Consider the following 21,604-nt stretch of genomic DNA (forward strand, 5'->3'; position numbering starts at 1 on the left):
CCAGATAACTGGAACTGGTCCATTAAGGCATTCTGGAGACTCTGTCTATATTCTCTGTCACAAGACAACATGAACTTTTTCACATTCTCTTCTTTTCCCTTCTCCAGGTCCCCAACATTCTTTCCCCCTTCACCCACCTGATCTCATCAGTCTTCCACTTCCCCCTCCTTCTACCTCTGAGAATTCCTCTCTCCCTCCTTTGGCTCATGCATCAGCCATGAGAGGATTTCAGCCCTCCTGTGCTGTAGCTGTCTCCATCTTCTACTGAGAATATCATATGTCTCTGTATAGAACTGTGGTGCGACTGCACCTTCAATATTGCACTCCGTTCTGGTCACCCCATCTCAAAAAAAGATATAGCGAAACTAGAAAAGAGACCGAAAAGGGCAACAAAAATGATAAAGGAGATGGGTTGGGAAGAAAAGTTAAACAGATTAGTACTCCAGCTTGGAATAGAGAAGATTGAGACAGGATATAATAGAGGTTAATAAAATCATGAGGTTGGTACAACAGATAAATAGGGAATGGTTATTTATTCTTTTAGACAGTACAAGGACTAGGGAATATGTAATGAAACTAATGGGTAGCAGATATCAGACTATTTTTTCACTGTACCCACAAATAAGCTACAGGTGTGTTGCCAAAGGACGTGGTCGAGACATCTAGAATAACTGAATTTAAAAAAGGTTTGGGCAAGCTCCTAGAAGAAACAATTATTAGCCAGGTAGACTTGGGGGAAAGCTACCTCTTATCCTTGAGAGTGGGCAATAAGAAATGTATCTACTCTTTTGTATCTGCCAGATAATTCCTAGAGATCTGGATTGGTCACTGTAGGAGATTAGATTCTGGGTGTGATGGACCTTTGGTCGGACCCAGCATGGCACTTATCTTCTGCCGTGCAGACCCATGCTGCCACTCTCACTGCCTCCTTCTGCTGCTGCCTAGGCAGCTGTTGCTTCCCCCTTCTGCCATGTAAGCCTGTCTGTTTTTTTTACCCAAATGATAGCTGCCCCAGTCTTCTTTTGCCATGCAAATGTATACTTCTTTCTCCTTCTAGCCTATAGGGCCTGAATCTGGCTATGCCCTTGCCTGCATCTCTTTCTCAAGTGAACCCACAGAGAACCAACTTAGAACTCGTTGAGCATGTCCAAGTCACCTCTAACTAGACCACTAGTTGATCCTGCTCAGGATTTACTAACGTAAACATTAAACAGGGGCTACAGATACATCCTAGGATATTAAAAAAAAAAAAAACATGGAGAAGTTCTGTCAGTCCATTGATAGATCTGTTCAACAATGTTTTGGTGAAAGGAGAATTCCAGAAAACTGGAGTATGGAAAACCTCATCCCTCTTCATAAAAGTTGTAATAGGGAAGAGGATAGCAACCAATCAATCTTACCTTGGTGACGGATACATTAATGGGATCACTACTTAAAGGAAGGATATTGGAATGGATTAAATCTTTACTCCAGAATTTCACCCAGGCTATTTCCCTTGCACAGTCATCCTTGCATCTTCATGCCATCCTATGGGGGGGGGGGGGGGGGGGGGGGGGGGGTCCTGCAGGGCTCCATTCTCTTGCCAACACTTTTCAACATCTATTTGGCCCCACTGGGCAAACTACTCAGAGACTCCCAAATTCTCTACCATACCTATGCATATGGCATCCAACTACTGTGCCCCCTGGGTTCAGACCCCAAACAAGCAGTCTCCAGACTAAACAGCTGCCATATGGCCGGCACCATATGGCCGGCACCATATGGCAGCTGCCATATGGCCGGCACCATTTTGCAGTACAGCAATATGGCCATACGGGCGGTGCCATTTTGCAACGAGTATTGCAAAATGGCGCCGGCCGTATGGCCATTTTGCATTACGGCAACACGATTCGAGTGCAGGAGGTCGTTCCTGGACCCCCGCTGGACTTTTGGCAAGTCTTGTGGGGTCAGGAGGCCCCCCCAAGCTGGCCAAAAGTCCCTGGGGGTCCAGCGGGGGTCCGGGAGCGATCGCCTACGCTTGCGACGTCGGGGGACAGGAACCAAAATGGCGCCGGCGCCATTTCTATCAAATGCACCCGTGGCCCGAGAGTGGAACATCACACTGGGACCCCCCCCACTGGACCCCAGGTAATTTAAGACATTTTGGGGGGGTTCGGGAGGGTGGGGGATTTATTTTAAAGGGTCGGGGTGGGTTTTAGGGTTGTTTTAGTGTGCCCGAGAGTGGAAGATCACACCGGGACCCCCCCACTGGACCCCAGGTAATTTAATACATTTTGGGGGGGTTCGGGAGGGTGGGGGATTTATTTTAAAGGGTCGGGGTGGGTTTTAGGGTTGTTTTAGTGTGCCGGTTTTCCCGCCCTCCCCCGATTTATGATTTACACGATATTTAAAAAAACAAAACTGCGATGATCCGATTCCCTCCCCCCCCCAGCCGAAATCGATAGTTAAGATGATCGATCACACGATTCACATCTCTAGTGGCCAATGTAACTCCAATATTTAAAAAAGGCTCCAGGGTGAATCAGGAAACTATAGACTGGTGAGTCTAACTTCAGTGCTGCGAGATATAGTGGAAACTATTCCATAGAACAAAATCACAGAACATATAGATAGACATGGTTTAATGGGACACAGCCAGAATGAAGTCTTGACTCCAAAATCTACTTTTTTTGAAGCGGTTAATAAACGTGGATAAAGGTGAGCTGGTAGATGTGGTGTATTTAGATTTTCAGAAGGTGTTTGACAAAGTCCCTCATGATAGGCTTCTAAGAAAACTAAAATGTTATGGAATACAAAGCATTAAGCAATGTCCTTTCGTGGATTGCAAACTAATTAAAAGGAGTTTTCTCAGTGGAAAAAGGTAAACAGTGGAGTGCCACAGGGATCTGTACTTGGACTGGTGCTTTTTTTCAATATATTTATAAATGATCTGGAAAGAGATGAGTTTATTGACAAATTTGCATATGAGACAAAATTATTCAGAGTAGTTAAATCACATATGGATTGTGATAAATTGCAGGAGGACCTTGTGAGACTGGAAGATTGGGCATCCAAATGGCAGATTAAATTTAATGTGGACAAGTGCAAGGTGATGCACATAAAGAAAAGAAACTCATGCTGTAGTAGCATGGATTAAGAGTTTCCACACAGGAAAAAGATGTAGGTGTCATAGTGGATAATACATTGAAATTGTCGGCTTAGTGTGCTGCGGCAGTCAAAAAAGCAAACAGAATGTTAGGAATTATTAGGAAGGGAATGGTGAATAAAACGGAAAATGTCATAATGCCTCTGTATTGCTCCATGGTGAGATCACACATAGAATACTGTGTGCACTTCTGGTTACCACATCTCTAAAAATATATATTTGCACTGGAGAAGGTACAGAAAAGGGTGACCAAAATGATAAAGGGGATGGAACAGCTCCTTTATGAGGCAAGGTTAAAGAGGTTAGAGCTGTTCAGCTTGGAGAAGAGACGGCTGAGGGGGGATATGATAGAGGTCTATAAAATCATGACATGACTAGAATGGGAACAGAAGTGAAAGCTGATGAACCACACTGAATCAAAGTTGAAAATGTGAAACACCATCGGTGAAACGGATTTTTTAACTCATTTAGTAGACCTCATACATGGGCATCTTGTAATGCTAAATAGCATAATCAGTGAATGCACCAATCAGTTTAATCATAGGCCATAAATTAAATTTTTCTTTGCTTCGTGAGAAAATCCAGTATACAAAGTGAAGTGCAAATATATCATAAGCGTCGTATAAAAGTTCTTTTGTATTATTCCAATATTTCAAAGTTTCGAAAATTTTTACTTAGCTTGATGAAGCGCGAAGAAACGCCATATTTCCATCGTGTAAGAGGCTCAGATTATAGAAGATTATAGTTTCTTCGAGCTACATCAAGATGCCCATGTATGAGGTCCACTAAATGAGTAAAAAATTCCGTTTCGCCCATGGTGTTTCACATTTTCAACTTTGATTCAGTGTGGTTCATCAGCTTTCACTTCTGTTGCCATTGATATGGCTGATACCACCGCCCAAATAATTTGAGAGCAGTACTGTGAATGACTAGAATGGTACATGTGAATCAGTTATTTACTCTTTTAGTTAATAGAAGGACTAGGGGCACTCCATTAAGTTAACAAGTAGCACATTTAAAACAGCTCTGGAATTCATTGCCAGCAGATGTGGTTAGGGCAGTTAGTGTAGCTGGGTTTAAACAAGGTTTGGATAAATTCCTGGAAGAGAAGTCTATAAACTGCTATTAATCAAGGAATAGCCATTGCTTGTTGCTGCATTAGTAGCATGGGATCTAGTTAATGTTTGGTTACTTGCCAAGTACTTGTAAACTGAATTGGCCACTGTTAGCAGCAGGATGCTGGGCTTGATGGACCCTCAATGCATAGTGGTAACCTGTTGCTCCAGCATTGCAACTTCTTATGTTTTTATATTCTTACACATGTGCATATATTTAGTATTACTTCTTTTATCTTTTCACTGTTATTTCATTTAGGTTTTGTTATGCTTGTGCTATAACTTGCAAACTGCAATCTTCTATGAACTGATATCCCTGATCCTTATTGAAGAACTGTAATTTAATTCTTAGCTTTCAAATGAACAAAATGGCAACCTCACTATTTTATCCAATAAGGCTTTTGATGCAGGTCCTCACAGGAGGTTCACAAATGAGCTGAGCATTCAGGGCTTATAAACTGGATTAGAAACCAGTTGAGTGATAGGTAGTTGAAGGTATAGTAAATTGAACTTATTAAAAGAAAATGGGGGCTATCAGTGAAGTGCCTCAGGGATCATTCACGGGTTCAACTTTTTACATTTTCGTAAGTGATATTACAGAGGGTTTTCTAGGAAAGATTTGTCTTTTTGTTGATGATACAAAGATTTGCAATAGGGTGGACACTCGAAATAAGAGTAGAAACAATGGAGAGCAGTATAAAAGAGCCTGAAGAGAGGTCAAGTTTGGAAACAAAAAAAAAGAAATGCATGAAAATATGAATTTGAGGTGTAGAACTTCAAGAGAGTAGTAAGTGATGGAGGATGATTTTCTGATATACTCAAACAGGAGAGAAATCTTCAGGTGATCAGATCTGATTACTTCAAGATAGCAAAAAAGTGCAACAAGGCAGTGGCAAGAGACCCATAACAATGCTCAGCTGCATAGGGAAAAGTATCATCAGTGCAAAAGAAGGAGGTAATGATGTGTCCAATTCTGGATGTTATGCTCGGGCTGCGTTCTGGTGTTGTGAACACCACCTTCTGGAGTGACTCCAGGTAGAGAGAGATAGGGATGGCTGGAAAGTCTCTGATGATGGTGACAGTGGAGCACAGTAAGGCTGGAAGCAGTGTCAAATTCCAGGCTGGGTCAGGGCAGGCGGCAGGCAACAGTATCAGAGTCCAGGCTGGGTCAAGGTACCTAGTAGTAAGGCAAAGAGCCCGAAGGCCACACACACGGCAGGGCAGAGGGCCCGAAGGCCACACACGCACACAGTAGGACAGCGGACCCGAAGGCCACACACACATGGCAGGGCAGAGGGCCCGAAGGCCACACACATACGGCAGGGCAGAGCAGGGTAGAAGGCCCGAAGGCTACACACAGCGCAAGGCAAAGCAGGGTAGAAGGCCCGAAGGCCACACACAGCGCAAGGCAAGACAAAGCAGGGTAGAAGGCCCGAAGGCCACACACAGCGCAAGGCAAGGCAAAGCAGGGTAGAAGGCCCGAAGGCCACACACAGCGCAAGGCAAGGCAAAGCAGGGTAGAAGGCCCGAAGGCCACACACAGCGCAAGGCAAGGCAAAGCAGGGTAGAAGGCCCGAAGGCCACAAACAGCACAAGGCAAAGCAAAGCAGGGCCAAAGAACACACGCACAGCAAAGCAAGGAAGGCCAGAGGAGGGAGCCCAGGCTAGCTTGATGCCGAAGCACCGAGGGAACTGCCAGGCAGGGATATAAAGGGAAGTCCAGAACATAGAGTGAACAAGGGAGATGGACTGGGCCCGTCAGGAGAGCCAGCTCTAGAAGGACCCCTGGTGGTGAGGCGGTTGCACAGCAGCCATAGCCGTAACAGTACCCCCCCCCCCCCCCCCAAGGCCTCCCCCTCCTCCTGGGTCCCAACTTTGCAGGGGGTACTGAATAATGAAGGCAGACCCCTCCTGGGGCGATGCGGCAGGTTCAACGCCTTCCTGGGGCAGCAAAGCAGTCCATAACCCCTCCTGGGGTGACAAGGGGGACACAAACCCCACCTGGGGCAGCAAAATAGTCTGTAACCCCTCCTGGGGCAAGGCGGCGGGGTTAGACCCTTCCTGGGGCAACAAGGCAGGTACTGACCCCTCCAGGGAAGGCAGCAGGGTCGGTCTGGACCCCTCCAGGAACGGCATTAAACAACAACATGTTGAGAAGTAAAAAGTGTGATGTCCCTGAGGAAGCCCTGAGCAGCAGGGTGAAATGAGGCACTCGTTGGACCAACACAACAACAACATCTGAAGACAGTACAATATAAATATAGAAAGTGTTTCTTCCCTAAGAAGATATAAAAAATTTGTTGTTGTACAAATGTTAGTATTTTTGAAGGAAAGTACATAGTGGAGAAACCTAAGAAATGATCTATATTGTATAGACAGTAGTATGTTTGGAAAATAATATAGTGTTATTACTACATTAATAGAATTATCATTACACTTGTGCAAGGGAAGTTTTAATATGATGGTTTTTATATTTTATAAATACAAATCCACTATGTAAATTTGCATTTAAGTTTACCAGAGAAGCAACTGCGCCTTGCTTAGCGACTCTTCTATACATTTAGAATAGAAATTGTTAATCTATCCCTTTTTCTTTTAAAAGCCATGTTCGACGTACCTGTTTTAATGTAACTTTCGTTTCCTATGTTAACTGGTTCCCCTCCTTGTTTATTGCAAACCGGTACGATAAGACCTTGTCTTGAGCATCGGTATATTAAAAGAACTTAAATAAATAAATAAATAAATATATTTTGGATGAATGAATGAGTGGTTGAGATATATGGATGGTATGATTGTATTGATTGGAGGGTCAAGCAAGATTGAGTATGAAGGGATATTTTTACTGCCATAGTAAATTAGAGGATATAGGTGATATAGGATAGCGGTCTATTGGATGTTATGTTCTAGTCATGTGAAGTATTAATGTAAAACAGATTTTGAAAATAAAATCGATAGTGTGGCATTAATTATTGCCTTATTACCTCTGATTCGTTAGATATTGTTTACCCAGCATATCTTCCATCTTCATGGACTTCTGCAGCATATCGCTTCTGATCGTGGAGTTCAGTTTACTGCCAATTTCTGGCATTCTCTGCGCAGGAAGTTTGGCATTCAGCTGGACTTCACCACAGCCTATTGTCCCTGAGGCAATGGCCAGGCCAAACACACAAACCAAACTCTAAAGACCTTTATCTGCTCCTTTGTAAATGACCGACAGGACGACTGGGCTACCCCTCTGCTCTGGGCCAAGTTTTCTCATAATTCACATGCCAACTCTGCTACTGGTTCCTCTCCATTCCTTATTGTATATGGGAGGCACCCGATACTACCATTTCCAATGCCGCTCTCAGTACCCTCTCTTGCTGCCCAGTTCACTGCCCAGGAACTTCAGGGACTATGGCATCATACTCAAAGAAGTCTCCAGCAGGCAGTGGAGAAAGCTAAGAAGGTGGCCGACAAGCACCGGTGAGCAGCACTTCTCTTTCATCTTGGAGATAGAGTGTGGGTAAGCACCCACCACATCCACCTTAGGGTACCATCTATGAGGCTAGCTCCCTGATACATCGGCCCTTTCTCAATCAGTGAACGTATTGGGCCAGTTACCTATCGACTACGATTGCCCTCGTCTCTGAATAGTCACAGTTCCTTTCATGGGTCTCTCCTTAAACCCTTGGTTCAGTTCTGGCCACATCGGAGGCTCCCCAAACCTCAAGATCTGTTGTCTGAGGTGGACCAGACCATCAAGTGAAAGAGGTATTGGATGTATTGCGTCACCACAAGACAAGTGAAAGAGGTATTGGAAGTAAGGCGTCACCACAAGACATGGGAGTACCTAATCTCCTGAGAGGGCTTCGGCCCCGATGAGAACACGTGGGAGCCAGCCTCCAACATTTTGGATAAGTCCCTGCTCCAGCACTTCCCCTGTACCCATTCCAACAAACCTGGAGCTTCTGGGAGGGGGTATAGAGGAGGGGTATTGTTAGGTGCCCCGGCCATGGACCTGCGCGGCTGGTTCCCGTCACCTTGGGGGCCAGAAGGCTTGCTCCTGCCCTGTTTGCTGCTGGCCTCCATCCCCGACGCCGACCTCAGCGGGCACAGCCTGCTTCCACTTTCTCTGTGTCTCCTGAAGCCACTGCTGCTGTCCAAGGTCCCCCCAGGTGCACGTATGCGCTGTTTTCTTCTATTTAAAGGGCCAGCAGAAGGGAAGTCCCCGCGGCCCAGGGTGATGATGTCAGGTAAGGCAGGTATAAATACCCTGCTTTGCCATCTCTCCCTTGCCTCAGCAACAGGTCCTGCTCCTTCGTGAGTGTGAGTTGTGGTATGTTCCTGCTCCGATCCTTTCCAGTTCCTTGACCTGTGTTCCTGCTCCAGTTACTGCTCCTCTCCATATTCTGCTTTTGCCCCTGCTTCCTTTCCAGCTCCTCATCCCTTCAGCTTGCTCTTCTGGTTCCTGACTCAGCTTGCTCTGGATTTCATTTCATCTGTTGCCCGACCTGACCTCCTGCCTACTTACTGTCTCTCCGCCTTGCCACCTGCCCCGACTACTGGCCTGTCCTTGGCTTCTTCTGTCCACTGCTGGCCCCGATCACTGGTACGTTTGACTTTGCTGCTGCCTTCTGTCTTCGTTGGATTGTCTTCACCCGGGGACCTGCTCCTAAGTCCTGCTTGCCCCAGTATCCAAGGGCTCAACCTGTGGGGAATATGGGCTGTTATAGGTGAACGTCCAGTTGGGTCTCCACTTCGCCTGCATCTGCCTCCCGATGACGGGGACCTATAGGGGGTTCCTCCTATAGGTGGTGCCAACTTTGTCTCGGCTCAGGGATCCACTCTACCTGCAACAGTATTTCATTGATGTTTATGTTCTTTCAGAGCTTCCAAGATTGAAAATTTACTGTTTTAATTAAATAAAAAAGGGGGAGAGTATGCATCCTTATCTTTCTCCTCCTTTCATTTACATGTTCTTGACTGTAGCTTTTTGAGTCCAGTATGAATTTATGATTAACCGAGTTTCATATTTTGGTACACCAGCTGTACACATTAGTTCTACCAATTGGCTATTATTTCCTCTATTAAATGTCTTGTGATCGCCAATATCATAGGTCTAAACATGAGTCATTCTCTCATTATTATTCATAATAAGTAAAAGCCTTCTCTTGTTCCCTCCCTCCTTTTCTAAATCCTTGTTGTATCTTTTCTAACTGTTGTTAAACAATGGATGAAAATCAAGTTTGCAATGACCTGTAAAATTATATTAGATACAGTATATGTGATATGAAAGTTATAGTCTTGTAAACTCTAGTTCTTTGATTTTCAGAACTGAGGTAAATACATTGACAAAAAAATGCTCAGAGAATTCTCTAGGCAATGTATATCTGATTCTTTAAATTTATGAGAGATATAAAAAATTATCTTCTGTAGAAATCCTACCAGCATATTGTCAGCTCCATGTGGTTTATTTTTCTGCAGGTATTTTTTTTATCACGTATTTTACTTACTCTTCACTGATCTTACCGTACTTCAAATTTTTCTATTAGAAGACTTGTAAAACAATTTTCTGTCCTCAGCAGAGATGGTGCGACCTTGGGTACTTTATATCACAATTTATTTTTTTTTGTCTCTATTTAACAGATAAAGAAATTACATAAATTGTCTCTATATTTGTGTTGACCCTAAAAGATTAAAAATTATTCATTTAAGAATGTGTGGAAAGGTTTGCTGGTATTAAAAGCATTCACACTCCAGAAGACTGTGATACTTGACTGTGCCTCATGCCATAACTTCCAGGGTTCAAGTACTTTTTTTTTTTATCCTTCCTTTATTAGCTGAAGTGACCTCTGGAATTATACTCCATCTAACATGAACATCCATGCATTCTTTGTGGATGATTTTTACTGCTGCCAATGAATTTTTTCTTTGTGCCAGATGTTCAGTTAAGATATGGATGTCTAGTAATAGCTTATTTTGGCCATCTGGATATTTAACAATGACATTTACTAAGTTCTCCATTATAATTTTATTTCCTATCTAATAGGTTGTTCTATTAGAGGGTCCTAAAATTTGATGTTATCAAGCTTGTTCTCACACTGCTTACTGGTTTTTTGTTTTTTTTTTTTGTCTGGGTTATAATTATAATCTTAATCACTCAGATCAATGGTCTCTACAGTATCTCATTCTGCATCCATGGTACAATGTACAGGACATTCAGTAATGTCAGCTAATTTGATGAGCTGGCAGCCTTGATCCTATTTGTGGTGTTCATTTTTTTTTTTTTTTTATAACTTTCTATAAATCATAATTAGATAAACATAATGCTAGACCTGTAAACAAAAAAACTCACAAAAGCCTGTTCCCATGTTATGTTACTGGAAATTCACAAGCTCAGGATTTCTCATCTGCTTAATTATACTGAAATGGGTGCTGACTAGTAAATGTAGGTATCTCTCTCTTTACAAGCTGTCTTGGTGTTTAGACTTTTTTTTAGGACTTTCTTTGAAGTTTGTGGTCTTGAAAATATAGCAAACCTGGCCTGTTCCTAAACATTGCATATTTTTCATTGAGAGAAAAACATTTCAGATCAAATGCCATATTATATTTGTTTATTTTGAAATAGGGGTCAGTTCAGCACTAGCAGATTTGGACTTCAGGAGGCAATGACCATATATACAGTGTATATACTGAATATTTATATCATGGTTTCCTGAATACCTAATTCTATTATTGCAAAAAGGGATATTTGGAAGCTTTTTGGTGGTTTTCAAATACTCGTAAAGTTATTCAGATGGTGCCACAAGAAGATATTCAGAGTGTGTAGGAGTCAGCGCCTGTCTATACTCTTCATTTCCGGGTTCCACTCTGCCTCTGCTCCCACCACAAATGGCGATTTGCTCACCTAGATTCTTGACATTTATTTACTTCTCCAAGGCCTCTACCTTGAATATATTTACTTCAACTCATGGCAGGAAGCAGTTTAGCCAGTCTCCCTTGTGTTGTGTAGCTTCCATTATTTTTCATGGGATGAGAAATGTATTTATTTTATTTTACTTTCAGAGAAAATCATTGCCGGTGAGGCACTGATTGCTTTTATTTTATCTGATTCCATTGGAATGGAATCCAAAAATATCTCAAGGAAAAGTTGAAAAAAGTCCCATTTGGGGCCATTTGTGATTGCTTGTAAGGAGATAGCGCCATGACGGCTGCAACACAAACATCTCAGCACACTATCCATGCATGTCTCCCCTTTGGCTTTTCCATCCTCTTTCTCACAATTACTCTTGCAAGTGTAACTTTTTTTCCATGGAGTTAGCTGTTTCCAAAGGGCACACAAATATTTATTTCTGGGGCTGTCTCCACTACTCTCTTTCCCCAACCGCTTGTTCCCAAGGGTTGGGTCCTTTCTGTGAGGGTGAAGGAAGACCTTCATGGCCCAGACAATGGTGTGAATTCTTCCTTAGGTGTGTGTATCTCACTCCCACTCTCTCTGCCATGTGATGCTGTGCTGCAGGGACAGAAAGTCTGGATGCAGTTGTGGATATTCAAAATAAATGTACTGATGATTTTTTCAAAACTGAAAATCAATGTCCAGTCAATGCTGTATCAGTTTGTTGCTGGGGTTACACAGATTACTGAATCTGGTGTATGTGTCCTTTCTCTCAGGTCCCTAGGATAAGGCTTATCACTCCTATGCTGGGTGCATAAATTGTCCCAGTGGGGTAGGGAATCCTATGTTTGAGGGGATCCCCATAGTCCAGGAGATATCCTATCTGAGTCCTCAAAGTTCAGTCCTTTTCACTCCAAGCCTATGTCCTGTGACTCAATGGTAGAAATCCTGTAGAGGGTCTCTGAATTGTCCTAACTCCTCCTGTTGCGACCTCTCTGAAAGAAAGGTCTGATACTGGAAAATCGGGAACCAGGCTATTACAGTCCTGGATCCTTTGTGAGGAGGGGTTGGTATGAAACCTCCTCACTAACAAAAAGGCAAAACACTTTACAGGTTCCAAAACTATATTCTGGGTGACACTGTCACTGCAGCTCCTTTCCTTGCTTGGATAGGGGCTAGCAGGTCTTCAGCCCCCTGGCCTCCGGATCAGGGAATTTATCCTTCACCAGAAGTGGACCAGGATTTCACCCCAGTAAAAGTCCTTAGAACAGCCAAAAATCTTAACAAAGTCTCTCTTCCAAAAAGGGAGACAGATCCTAACAGGCATGGACAGGACACAGTGCCTGGTCAGCAGTCTCCTCTAAATAAAATGGCAAGTGAGGTGAATAGGCCTCACTCAGACAGGACCAAAGAAAAGAACTCCACTCTCCCCGAAATCCAAATCAAAAGACCACCACATATGCTAAAGGCCTGATCTCCTCCCCCCTTTTTCTGGACAAGGATCATAGCCTCAGGTGGAGGTGCTGCAAAGAATGGTCTGTAATACCGGGGTAGGGGGACCAGGGGGTCCCCATACAAGTTTACCATATTGGGACCAACTATGTACACACGTTCACCATTCACCCTAGGAAAAGCTCAAAGAACACCAGTTGTTAACCAAAGAGAACTCTCTTTTGTAACTTAATACAAATATATTTTTTACATTTTTCTTCAGTTTTTTTGGAGTAGGTAAGTCTACACCTTCTGCCCCCTTTAGTGTAAAATAGTGACCCACCCACTGCAGTGGCTGAGAGGCAATAATAGAGGAATGACCCTATGAAGAAAACCAAGAATGGGAGGGCAGAAAAGGAATTCTCCTTCCAAATGAGTCTCCTTTAAAATGGAAAAGGGGCCCAGGACCCTCCCAGCACATCTCCCCAGGGGTAGAGGGGCAAGGCGGAACCCAAATTACCAAAGCAAAATTTAAATGTAATCAGATGAAAAACACAGGGGCAGTAACTTTGAAATAGCTGCTAGGGCACACGTGTATGCACGTGTGCCAGCTTGCACCAAGTGATGCAGGCATTTTAATAACATACATGTGTATATGTGCGCATGGTGTAAAATAGGTTGCATGTGTGTACATGTGCTCACAAATTTATTTGGACGTGCACATGCACATGTAAATGCTACCTCTGCCACCTAAATGGGGGGATTTTAGGAGATACGCACACTGATGAATTACCAGTTTCCCCAGTTCATTCCCAGTTCGCCCAGGTAAAGGATAGGACTTCCTAACCACCCTAGTTAATTAACCTCCCTTTTATCCTGTTAGCCCCCACCCTTAAACCCCCGCTGACTAGCCTACTTTTGTTTTTATCCTGGACTTACACGCCATCCATAGCAGAAGTAAAGTTACGCGGTAGGAGACGCCGGCGTGCTTTTGCTTGCAAGTATTTATATGTACATTTCATTACAAAATACCAGAATGCCCATGTTCCAACCATTCCCTGCCCAGACCATGCCCGCCTCTTTTTTCAACTTTTTAGTTGTGCGCGTACTGGGAGATACGCGTGTACTCGGACACCTTTGAAAATCTGTGTGGCTCATGCTGGTCTGACTTCTGTATGTATTTCCCGGCTTTGGTGCATGCATGCTGGGCTTTTAAAATTCACACTTTTAAGTGTTCAAGATATTTAACAAAAAACTGTTACATTTTTTCAAGGATGAATTATCAATGCTGTATGTACAGTGAATAATATCTTAATAACAAAACAGGATACAGATATTCATATAAATCTCATCTAATAAGAGCTCTTTTCTTATTTTTCTTTGCTCAAGGAACTAGCAGAATTGGTTTCAAATATAAACCAAGATAACTATCAGATAATCATCATTCTATTGTTCCTCTAACAGTGGGCCATTAAAAAGGAACATTTTAAATCAAAAGTTGTTTAAAGAGTTTGATTCTTTGTATAAATTCTGTTTCAGGAGTTGTTACTAGAAACAGCTGATGAATTATGCTGTGAAAAGATCACTAGGAGACTTCTCAGGTGAGTATATGTTATTCACTCTTTGTGTCTCTCTTTCTCCTGCTGTTTCCTTTAATTTTTTCTGTCAACTTTCTGATTTAGTTTTTTTTAATTCCTTTCTCTCTCACTCTCTCTGTTTCTGGTGTTCATTAGGGATGTGAATCATGTGATCGATCATCTTAATGATCGATTTTGGCTGAGGGGGGGGGAGGGAAATCTGATCGTCATGTTTTTTATTTTTAAAAATCGTAAACAATCGTAAATCGGGGGAGGGCGGGAAAACCGGCATACCAAAACAACCCTAAAACCCACCCTGACCCTTTAAAACAAATCCCCCACCTTCCCGAACCCCCCCAAAATGTTTTAAATTACCTGGGGTCCAGTGGGGGTGTCCCGGCGCGATCTCCCGTGATCTCCCGCTCTCGGGCCACGGCTGCGTTAATAGAAATGGCGCCGGTGGCCCTTTGCCCTTACCATATGACAGGGCAAAGGTAGCACTGGCGCCATTTTGGTTCCTGTCACCCGACGTCATGAGTGCAGGAGATCGCTCCCGGACCCCCGCTGGACCCCCAGAGACTTTTGGCCAGCTTGGGGGGGCCTCCTGACCCCCACAAGACTTGCCAAAAGTCCAGCGGGGGTCCGGGAGCGATCTCCTGCACTCGTGCCATCGGGTGCCAGGAACCAAAATGGCGCCGATAGCCTTGCCCTTACTATGTCACAGGGGCTACCGGTGCCATTGGTCAGCCCCTGTCACATGGTAGGAGCACAAGATGGTGCCGGCCATCCAGTGCTCCTAACATGTGACAGGATCCGGCCAATGGCACGGATACCTGTCACAAGGTAAGGGCAAAGGACGGCCCGCTAGCCGGAGGACGGCCTGGAGCATGGGATCGTGGGAGATCGCTCTCGGGACTCCCACTGGACCACAAGGTACCTGTAAAAAGGTTTTGGGGGGTCGGGAGGGTGGGGGAAGCTAAGGGGTTACTTTTAAAGTGTCGGGTGGGTTTTTTGTTTATCGGCTGGGCAGCCGATAAACAAAACGTGAACGGGCCCGATGGGAATAAAGAAATTGACTGGTCGGTATTTTAGGAGGAGTTTCTTTGAAGAAGCTCCTTTTGAAAGTGATTGACAGCATCAAGTTCCGGGGAGGATAGGTATAAATATGTGGGCAGGAAGTGAAGATGACAAGAAACGCCGAGGCGCCATTAATGCATGGAAGGAAACGAGCATTGATAACACTGTGAGTAAAAACATCGTAAAGTGGGAGTTACAAGAAACTGTTATGAGGGATTTGAAATTTTTTAAATTTTTGGGAAGTGTGAATGGATATGAACTTGTAGTGAGATTTATTTAAATTTTTAACAAAAATTTTTTACATGTCCTAGGTCAAATTGAATGACTAGCGCTGGAAAGGCAGAAAAGCAAAATTGATTTTGGAATCGTGACAAAAAATATACAAAGTATCCCCTGAGGAAGACTGGAAACAGTCGAAACATGGCCCATGTCGGGACAGTTGTGAAATAATATATCTACAGTGGGGCTAAGTATAATTTATTCTAGGATTTCAATGGTTGAATAAGTGACGGTGGACATTTAAATGGTGTAAGGGATAAGGGTATATTAAATATATTGATTTTAGAGGTAATAAATAAATAAGTTTTTGGGTTTTGGGATAAAATAAAACAAAACATTTTTTTCAGTGGAATAAAAAATAAAAAATAAAAATTTTTTTTTTGAATGAATAGAGGAACTGTACCAAATGATTATAGATCTAGTGCTTGATTAATCGCTGAATTTGCCTGAGGCCCATTGCGTGGCGAGAGGCGATGGATTAAATTCTATCTAATACTGATGGTATTTGTTCCTATTTAATTAGTTTATGAGTAACTTATTTAGCATTTTAAAATAATATAAAAAAAGATCATAATACATCCTCCTTTTTTGTATTGAGTACATTGATGGTGAGGACATTAAGCTTCTGTTGATTGATTGGTCATTGTACATATACATAAATATAATTGATATAAGTTCTTTTACTTAGCAGAATCTCCTTATGTCTTGTATGGTTCATTTTTCATGCTATTTTTTTGGGTATTGATTTTTGACTGCAAATTATTTTGCACTTTTTCTTTCTCCAGATATAGAAGTGGTTAATCTAGAAAACCTTTGATTCTTTTATTTATTTATTATTTATTAAAGGCTTTTATATACCGACTTTCTTGATACAAATCAAATCAACTCGGTTTACATCGAACTAAGCAGTAACTATAACCAACCAATCAACAAGAGACAATTTAAAGGAGCATAAAGTTACATTTTAATAAGGATGCCTTAACTGGGAGTAGGAAGTAAAGAAATGGAGAATGAGGGTTAAGAACTATATGCATGGGAGGGAGGCAAGGAGCCTACCTCAAGATAGCTTGTAAGCGTGATTTAGCATTAGTTTATTTACATAAGTGATGGAACAGTTCTGTGCCATAATCATACAGGGATCTCTTTCTCTTCTCATCACTATTTTCTGTTTCTTTTCACTAGCAATATCACTGTTCTGATACTTAGAAAAATAGCTTTCACAAAATTCCTCCTTTCTTGAATTTAAAATATCAAGTTTACTTAATTGTTACAATTTTTAGTACACATCCCAGCTTTAAGATTAGAAGTGCTTATTTAAAGCAGAGGTAGGCTCTTCCCTGGTCTTCTCATACAGTACATTTATTTTGTCTGGTATTTTACTGAAGATAATGACAATATCAAAGAACAATATTCTTTCCAGGAAGTTAATAGACATTGTATCCCCAAATAATGAATATGGGCTAAAGTACAATGGTAGCTCATAGATAAGAGACTCATTTTTTTCAAAAGTAATAGGTCTCACTTCTAGAATTCTTTAGCCTTTCACATTTTTTCTAACAAATGACAGGAAAATATTCTGTGGTCTTGGCTTAAATTTATTATGTATCCTGTTCTGACTCTTGCCTGGACAAACTTCTTCAAATTTGCTTTTAACCATTGTAATTTTCACACACACATATCCCATTCAATCATAAAGGTACATTTACCTTCCCTCGGTGCCTTTTTTTTCCAATAAAAAATGTCACTTAAAACAGCCTCTGTTAAAGAGTAACTGCTCTGAGCTCCTTCTCTGAGCTGGGCACCACGTCTCTCTGCCTCGAATCCCAACTCCCATACCCCAGAGGATCCTTACATTCATGTTGACATTAGCTTAATTAGTCCCTGGGAAGTTTTTGGAGAAAGTTTTATTATATTTTTATTATTCTAATATCCCCTTCTTTGTATGAAGTTATGGAAATAAGCTTTTAAGAATTTTTGAGCATTTTTACAAATCCTTACAGGGTCCAGATTAAGTAGTTAGCTGAGAACTCAGGTGTATGCTTCCACCTGCCACATTACTGAAGATTCCCACACATTTTTCACACAATGGTGGTAGTGGGGGGAGTTAGCTGATTTGCGTAGACACTGACACACGGGACGATACAGTAAGGAGTGGTAGGAAGAGCTGCGTTAGTGCCAGGTGCACCCGCGGTTGCCGCATGCACAGTGCAGCTCACCTACCGCTCAATACTGTATGTAAATAGCTTGCAAATGCAAGCTGCGTCTAAGAAGCGTCCGTGAAGCGTTAGGCCTGAGCAAACCATTTTAATGTATAGAGCGCTATACAGTATCCTGGGTGCGCCGGCCTAACGCTTCACGGACACGCTGGTATCTGTTATTTCAAAGGTCATTTCAAATGACCTTTGAAATGACAGGTATCAGGAAGTGGACGGTTCTCCTACGCTCGGGATTGCCAGTCCTCTCTCCCCTCCTCCCGAAGCAAGCAACGAAAGCGGAAAAAATCGAAAAAAACGAAAAAAAAAAAAAAAAAAAAAGCGAAAAAAAAAGCAGCAAGAGAGAGAGGGGAGAGAGGACGAGCAATGTAAAGCAACGAAGTGACTTACTTTTTTTGCAGCCCCCCTCCGGAGACGGACATCGGCGACGACGGACGTGGCTCCCCTGCCTCCAGCTGCCCGCGAAGATGGACGCCTGCACGGGCGAAAGCGGCCCCTGTGCGTCTAGTTGAGCCGCTCAAGACGTGATGTCACGTGCTGTGACGCCAAATGTCATGACGTCACGCCTTGAACGGCCCGATCGCACGCACAGGGGCCGCTTTTGCCCGTGCGGGCAGCTGGAGGCAGGGGAGCCGCGTCTGTCACCACCGATGTCCGTCTCCGGAGGGGGGCTGCAAAAAAGTAAGTCGCTTCGTTGCTTTTCACTGCCAGTCCTCTCTCCCCTCCTCCCGAAAAGCAAGGCTGCTTTTCGCACCTTGCTTCGGGAGGAGGGGAGAGAGGACTGGCAACCCCGAGCGTAGGATTGCCCGTCCTCTCTCCTCTCTCTCTTGCAACTTTTTTTTTCGCTTTTTTTTTTTTTCGCTTTTTCGCTTTTTTCCGCTTTCGTTGCTTCGGGAGGAGGGGAGAGGACTGGGGCTGCCCCGGAGACCAGCACCCATGGACGCGGCCAGGGCAGGTGAGCGGGGGCTGGGGGAAAGTTTGCCGCCTATCCTTACCCCTGCCTCTAACTCAGGGGTAAGGGCAAAACAGCAGGGTAAAAAGCGATAGTCGGGGCGCGCGTTACTGTATGGGAGGGAATAGCTAATTTGATCGTTTACATGCAATATACATGCCGCGGGCGGAAGGGGTTACCCGGTGATTTAAGGACGCGGTAAGAGTAGGTTAAAGGGGATTGTGTATCGCAGGAAGGGCTAACACTGCCGAAAAGTGGGTAGAAAGCGGGTTAGGAGCAGGGTAACCATGGCCGCCCTTTACTGTATAGACCTGACAGTTCTGCAGCCCTGCCTTGTTCTGCTCACAACTTGCACTGCTTTGATCCCGCCCCTTTCTTAGCTGCACAGAGAAGAGCGGAGAGCTCCTGTAGCAGACACCCTATATATATTGGACTCTCATCAGAAGGGGCTATGAAAGCCCTAACAGATCTCCTCTAGCAGCTTTCCTTTCCAGGAGCCACAGATCAGGTTAGTTTTATTTTTAATTAAGAAAAAATTTACACCCCCTTCTTTTAATTTTTCACCCGGGGGTTACATTAGGAATAAGAGTGCCAGACTTCCAGACCTTCTGGGTAGAGTGAGAGTATTGGTCCTCCTCCTGCTGCTTCTAGAGATGAAACATGAGAATGTCTGGGTGAGGCTAAAAGAAATGAAAAGGATAGTTGCTCAGGATGCCTCACAAATAATACAGATAACAACAAATGCAAAACAGGAAAGAGGATAGCACATACAACTACACTTCCAATAGGATCAAATGCCAAAGAAGGCATGCATGTAGCCACCAATGGCAGGATTAGCCAGGAGGACACTGATTCTATGGAGAAGCTGCTGCATGCTCTGGGTACTCAAGGAAAAAAAGAAGTAGGAAGAAATTCAGATGCAAAGGGGCGAATGTTACACTAAGAATTAAGAACAAAGAATGGAGAGTATTGAGCAGAAGAAAGAAGACATACAATTTAATCAAAGAAAAGAAAAACAACAGAGCAGACATTATTTAGGGAACCCAGAAAAATAGTACATGCCTTTCCATTGAGTGAATGGAAATGTAAATATTTATAACTTGTGGAAATGTTTTCATAAGTTTATGATTTTAAGTGGGTGAAATATACATGGCAGTAATGGTGAGCGAGCTGAGTAGGTTTGTTTAAACATTTGGAGTTGTGGTGGATGATTTTCTTTGTAGATTTGCGTTACACCCGTCGGTCGCAGGCGGCTGCAACCTCTCATGTTCACCTATTTTTTCCTCGCACTGTCAATCATTGGGAGAACCAACCAACGCCGACTTCCCCGGCGTCCCTGGGACAGCTTGGGCGCTGCCAACCACCATCTTACTTCCGGCATCACCTAGGCACACATGCGCAGGGCCTCCTTATGTATACGTCATGGCGGGAACCTCGGGGGCGTCCCCTCCCGATGATGTTAGCACCGCTAGGGTACTTATACTGACTGGCCCATTGCTAAGACGAGTTAGCAAGGAGTTCTCTCGCTTGTTAAATCTGCTCTAACTTGGATCATCTGTTCCAGACTCTCCTCCTGGCATTCGGACGCTCTGAGTACCCGCTCCTTGGGGGCTCTTCCGCGTCTTGGCTATACGCTCCTCGGAGGGCCTTCCTGCCTAGGACTTCCTTACCCACTCCTCGGGTATCTCTGCTGGGACTTCCTTGTGTGAGTACATTCTTCAACTTCTATCAACCTCACTGAAGATTCCACAGTGTACCCCGTTCCTCGGGCCACTACCTTTCTTCAGCCTGTCTACGCTACTCATCCTGAGCCTCAGGATATCGCTCCATCTATACAAGGTCTATGACATGGTTCCTGTATTACAGACCTCTGAATCCTTGGCATCTATAGTACAGTTTCCTCGGCAAACCCCACGCTGCGGGACACTACCGGATTTGCACTCAGAGGTACTTCCATCAGCCTGCAGGAATCTCCTGGTGTACCCCACGCTGCAGGCCACTACCAGATCTTCGTATCTACATTCTCATCTTGTCTACTGTATTTGCTCAAGACTATGTTTATTTAATTTCCCACTCCTCGGGTTATGTACTATCTTTCTCCCTAATAAAGTCTCTCTCACAGCTGTGTCTTACGTCACTAAGACCACGCCCACTGATGGTGAGGCCCACGGGGCTCCTCCCTGTGGACGGAGACATCTCTCACCTTGGCCTGGGGTTCACAACTTCATCAAAACCATAACAGATTGCTAACTCATGGACCTGGCTCAGCTCTCAGCCCTTCAGGCCATTCCTGGCCTGGCCCAACGTCTAGCCGAACAACAACGGACACTAGAGAATTTGACTAACGCCTTTAATCAGCTAAACTCTCAGCTGAACTCTACAAAATTGCCTGACAAGTCCCTCTCCTCTCATACAGTGATGCCTGTACGTCTCACCGTACCCTTGCTAGCACCTACACTCTTTTCATGTGATCCCTTGTTATGTAGGGGCTTTCTAAATCAGTGCTGCATGCACTTTTCATTTCAACCTACCTATTTCACAGACTTAGAGGTAGATCTTCAAACATACGTGCGTGTGTACTTTTGTTCGCGCCATCGGTGCGAACAAAAGTACACCAGATTTTATAAGATACACAACCATGCCTACACCTCAGACAGAGGAAGAGGAGCCAATGCAACGAGGACGAAGCCACCTTATGTTGAAAGAGACGTTATTGAAAGAGACTTGGCCTCTGCATATACTGCAGACAACCAGGCCACGCGATATCTTCCTGTCCCATCTGTCCGGGAAACTTGCGGACCTAGGATCCACCGGAGGACTCTTCCTAGGTCTAATTTCTCCACCTCCTCCACGGACACTTCCAGTCTCTATTATTTCAGAGGCTCTCGAATTCCACACGCTAGCCCTCGTAGATTCCGGGGCAGGCGGAAACGTCATA

Source organism: Rhinatrema bivittatum, chromosome 1 (genome assembly GCF_901001135.1).
Source record: "Rhinatrema bivittatum chromosome 1, aRhiBiv1.1, whole genome shotgun sequence".
In the NCBI taxonomy this organism is placed as follows: Eukaryota; Metazoa; Chordata; class Amphibia; order Gymnophiona; family Rhinatrematidae; genus Rhinatrema; species Rhinatrema bivittatum.